General features: G+C 34.4%; 1 long non-coding RNA gene across 2 annotated transcripts in view; it reads left to right on the forward strand.

The window, feature by feature from the left end:
* The window catches only part of LOC149132372 (uncharacterized), a 29535-nt gene that overhangs the window by 16567 nt on the left and 6968 nt on the right, over positions 1-6000 (forward strand). The gene's annotated exons all lie outside the window — the stretch shown is intronic.

The raw sequence follows: 6000 nt of genomic DNA on the forward strand, positions 1-6000 counted from the left end.
GTTCTAGCTCATCGCGCCAGGGATTGTAATAATAATCCTTTCAACCGTAGACACAAGGCCCAACATTTTGGCGGAGAGAGTTAGTTGAATGTATCGACCTCAGTGTTCAAATGGTACTTATTTCGCCCACCTCGAAACAATGAAAGGCAAAGTCGACCTCGGCGGAATTTGAACTCAGAACGTAAAGACGGACGAAATGCTGCAAACATTTTTGTCCGACTTGCTAAAGGTCCTGCCAGTTCGCCACCGTCAGAGATTGTGATAATTCTTTCTACAGTAGGCACAAAGCCTGAAATTTTTGGGGAGGGGGCAAGTCAATTACATCAACCCCAGTGCATAACTGGTATTTATTTCATCGACCCCGAAAGTATTTTGTCCGGTGTGCAAACAGTTCTGTCAGTTCGCCGCCTTACAAAGATTGCAATAATCCTTTCTACTATAGTCACAAGGCCTGACATCTTTTGGGGAGGGGCTAGTCAATTACACCAAACCCAGTATTTCATTGGGACTTAATTTATCGACCCCGAAAGGATGAAAGGCAAAGTCGACCTCGGCGGAATTTGAACTCAGAAGGTAAAGACAGACGAAATACCGCTGAGCATTTTGCCCAGTGTGCTAATCATTCTGCCAGCTCGCTGCCTTAAGGATTGTAATAGCAATGGTAGTTAACGAAGTAGTTGAATACAAATAGTATTAATGAAATAACTTCAATGATGAAGGTGATATGACATGATGAATGCAATTTCGAGTTACTTGTTTGTGTTTTCTGAAATCATATCCCACTACTGCTGTTGTAGAGGGATTCTTGACGAACTACTAACCCCACTGTCTCTTATGAAGATGTAATTAAGGGGACGGGTCGCCAGAAGAGAATAAACTTCATTGACATTTCAAACTGATACAACTGAAGTTGAAGCGGAGAAAACACCTTCCTTTAGTGTCAAATAAGTTAATCTAATTGGGGCTGAATGCTTAGCTTCAAAACAGCGCTGAAAGTTGTTTCGATCGGTTGATAGACTGGAAATACAACTTAGATAAAGCAGGACAGTATTGACATTGATCTGTCTGAAAACATGTTTGTTGGGACCAGTTGAGATCATTTGACATTAAAACAGAAGAATCCACGTTGCGAAGGAGACTGATAATACAAATTAAAATATCGGAGATACTGAAAATAATATTAAAGACAACTCTTCTGTGATTGAGGGTTGATATTTTCTGATTTACTGAGAAATGCACAGCTACATCGTTCCAGTCTGCAACTGAAAATATCCTGAGAATATTTCTTCAGGAAATATTGATTTCAAATGTTGGTGGCCAGCAATTTAGTGGGGTGAGTACGTCGATTACATCGATCCCAGTGCTCAAATGGTACTTATTTTATTTCCCCGAGAGAATGAAAGGTAGAGTTGACCTCGGCGGAATTTGAACTAAAAACGTAAAGACGGACGAAATGCCGCTAAGCATTTTGCCCGTTTAGCTAACGATTCTGCCAGCTCACCGCCTTATTTCTTAAGGAAATATTGAAACCAACAATAAATAGATGATCATAATATGTTAGAGCGTCGGTGACAATTTCTGCGATCATTCGACAATCAAACAACTTACATCTCACACACCGTTCGGCTGCGCGCCCCGCTTCTTGATTTTGTCGATTCAAGTCATCCTCTCTTTGTATCGGGAGTGGTTTCCTTGACGATGATCCATAGTTCTGTAGTGCCTGTGTATACTTCATTTGATAGCCTTCACTTTATTACTTTACTGCATTCGTCTAGTTATGCACTAAGAATTGTTAAGACGTTCTGCAAAATTGTAAAATAGATTTTTCATTGAACTGTTACTGTTGATCTTCGCTGCTAGAATTGGATTCGAATAAACTAGCGTGGTTCTGGGAAGAATTTTCAAGGACAAACTTTCAATTTATGCATGGAGATAGTCATATCATAGGAGGTGAAAAAAAAAATATGGCAAGCAAAATTACAATGTGGTTTCCCTTGTTCAAAGAAACGATTTTACTTTACTGACGCCACTTATATCATTGAGAAAGGTACGAACGTCTCCCCTCTGGCGTTATCTTTCGTAAAACAATAACGTTTTACTGTCAACACCGCGCCTCCTCTTTTGTATTGAGATTTGGGTTTGAGAGGCGCCAATCAATTTGAATCACTCAGAAATATTTGTTAGAATTGATCGTGGATAACAGCGCGGAATAATTGTATTCAGTCAATTGGTTTCTATGTCAATAAGGTGATGAAAGATTCATTTGTTTTTTTTCCAATATCAAATTGAAAATTTAACCAATTCTTTAGCACATGAGCTTAGAATTCTCACCTAACGCAAACCTTTCTTAATGGAAACTTAATTGATTTTGGAATTCTTCAAACTAAAAGAAATTATCTTTTGCTGTATGAAATGTAAAATATAAGAAAGAACAAGTCGATAAATGATCAGTAGAACATTTAATCCTATTTAATTTGGCTGTTAGAATGTTTATTTATTAATCCCTGCGCTCAGGTTCAGTTTCACTCAGCAAGCGTTTGATATCATGACCTCAGGTCGACCAAAGCTTTATGAATAAAACGGGAACGGTGTGGATGTCGTCGGAGGGAGCACTTATGTTCTTGGTTGTGAAAAAAAAAATGAACCTATTTCCCGATGTAACAGCTTCTCCAGGGCATAACTTTTGGTGGTCTTTAATGGGGTCCACTCTTGTCAAACAAGTCCTGAAAAGAAGGTTACTGATTTTACTCTTCATCATTGGACGAAGCGCTTAAAAACGATTAAAGTCCGATAATTAAAGTGTAACAATAACCAACTGGATCAGGGCGCGTTTTACAGTTGAGTTATCGATTCATATTCATCTCATCAGTTATGCGGTGTAGTATATACACATTTTTCTCATTATATATATATATATATATATATATATATATATATATATATATATATACATACAAGAATAAGGGCAGGGAATCGTCAATTAATAATAGAATTAATAATTAACAATTTTGCCAAGTATGAAAAAACCTTTATCGGTAAAATCATTTATCATCATAAATATACACGGATTAGCATTGAGTTGCTTCTCCAACATACTGAAAATTTAGAAATAGCAGTCAAAGAACTACTGATTCTAAACTACAAATTTTTCTCTAAATGGATGGCGATATTTATGGTACACATAGAACAAAAAACCGGAGGGAAAAGCGTAAACAAAACAAGTCTTTAGTTAATTGGATACGAATCGTTTCATGGTTAAGCGAATGAAAATTTCACTATTCATATATAATAATAATATTAGGGATAAAAATCCAAATTTACAGGTAAAATCTCAATTAAATTCAATTTACTAAAAATAAAAATTAAATTAAGTTTCGCAGTATATGTGACAGTGGATTTTCATCGATGAATTCATGAACCTTGGTTCTTTTCCCTAAAACTATATATATATATATATATATATATATATATATATATATAATGAGGGTGATAAATTGAATATTAATTTGATTAACATCTATTTAAAACTAATGGGCTAGCATATAGAAAAAATCTGAAAATTCAGAAAAATTGTATTACATACGTATAAGAAGGGATGACCACTAAGTGGACATCCATTATGCTAGAAATAGATCACCTACGATCTGACCACAAAGAAAAGATTGTTCTCAAGGGAAATTCAGCAAACACCAGGACGTAAGCGGGCAAAGCAAATGAAAAGATACGATTCCCTGCACAGCTGGTTTTATATCAGAGTGACGTTCTCCTAAAGACATACTTTAACAAAAGCTAAGAGGGGCCTCGCTCCCAGTGATATTCCAGTACAACGGTCTTCACCCCGGAATAGCTGAAGGCCCTTATTATATATATATACGTACATACATAATTACATAAAAATATAATTACACACACACACATATATATATATATATGTATACATAACACACAGGTATATGCACATATACCACTGAGTAACCATCTGGCAACATGTCGTCGTGAAACTTTTATTATATTTCCATTCCATAAACTTTACAACCTGAATGAAATTGAGAGAAAACGCAAAGAAAAGGACTTTATTAAGAAATTCAAACCCACTCTTAACAAACAATGATTAAATTTATCTTACTTGGGGTTTAAAAATCTTATCCCTATAACTAAAACACAAAAAATCTCTCAAATGTCAACATTTCTAAAAATAAACTTGGCATTATTTCTAAAAATAGCCAAACACCTACTGCTGCTGTCCAAAGGAATAGGTATAAAAGACAAAAAAAAAAACAGCCAGCCTGTTACAGTCAGATGAGGCTTTGATGAATGCCATTAGGCATGAAAATACGTATTAGCCTTTATATATTTAACTCTTTATATTGAATACTCAATATTTCATATATTCAATAAGACATTCAATACTTCATTTCATTTTATCATTTATTTTTATATTATATATTATATATTCCATATTCTATATCCCACATAAATTTTACAAGAATATAAATAAAACATTAAAAAAACAGAGTTGGAACTCTTTTAAATAAAATAATATATTCCTCTATACACGATCATACAAAACCCCTTTTTTTGTATTTATTTTTATTCACACACACACACACACACACACATATATATATATATATATATATTTATATATATGCATATATATACATACATGTATATATCATCATGATCATCATGATCATCGCAAGCTTGGATAGAAAGAAAAAGATATTCGATATCGGCGTGTGGCTTGAATTCGAAACTGGAAGTTTGGAATTCTCCAGTTTTAGTCTCCTAAATCTTTTTACAGGACAGAATATAGGCAAGAAACATTGGTATTTATTTATTGCGAATGATGAAGAATTTTGAAATGGTTGGTAAGAAGTTGCAGATAATTCTCTATTCGAAATCAACGCGGCGGAAATAAGTAGAGATTTGGCAAGGATTTAAGAACTGAAAAGAGAATGAATTCAAAGAGTCACACAGAAGACAAGATTATAGCTTATATAATTGCTTTAATTCTCAAATAATTATCGTTGAACACTTTAGTCCCTTACGCTGTAAAGTTTAATAATTCTGTCATAATGAGACGATAGCTTTGTGTAGATTATTAATTAGTGAAGAACATAAGTATGAATGTGATTAAATTAGCATTGATAATTAGTCGCATTTAATCTGGAACAATTGTAAGCTTACATTCAAATTTCTTTAGTTCATCAACCGAAATAGATTTGCTCGCGAAACTTGAAAGTTGTTTGGATAACGTTTTTTTTAAAAATTTTTTTATTTATTTAGTTTTTTTACAAATATAGGCGCAAACATGGCTGTGTGATAAAAAGCTTGCTTCCCAACCACATAGTTCCGGGTTCAGTCTCACTGCATGGCATCTTGGGCAGGTGTCTTCTATTATAGCTTCGGGCCGACCAAAGCCTTATGAAAGGATTTGGTAGACGGAGACTGAAAGAATCTCGTCGCATATATATATATATATATATATATATATATATATATATATATATATATGTGTGTGTGTGTGTGTGTGTGTGTGTGTGTGTGTGTGTGTGTGTGTGTGTGTGTTACGTCTCCGTAACTTAGCGGTTCAGAATAAGTGGCCGATAGAATAAGTACCAGACATAAAAATAAGTCCAGGGGTCGATTCATTCGACTAAGAATTTCATCAAGATAGTGCCCCAGCATGGCCGCAATGACTGAAACAAGTAAAACTAAACAAAAATAGAAAAAATATATCTAATTTTTCTCAACACTAAATTCAAATTTTGATTCTCTGATCGATTTAATTTTTCAAAATTATCGATCATTTCATCTTTCAATATTCTTTCATTTTGTTTTACTTGCTTCCGTCATTGGACAGTGGCCATGCTACAGCAAGGCCTTGAAGAGTTGAGTCGAACAAAGCGACTCCATTACTTATTTTTTAAAAATATGGTACTTCTTCTATCAGTTTCTTTTGCCGAATCGCTAAGTTACGGGGGCGTAAACAAACTA

Source organism: Octopus bimaculoides, chromosome 16 (assembly GCF_046866305.1).
Source record: "Octopus bimaculoides isolate indiv1 chromosome 16, ASM4686630v1, whole genome shotgun sequence".
Taxonomy (NCBI): Eukaryota; Metazoa; Mollusca; class Cephalopoda; order Octopoda; family Octopodidae; genus Octopus; species Octopus bimaculoides.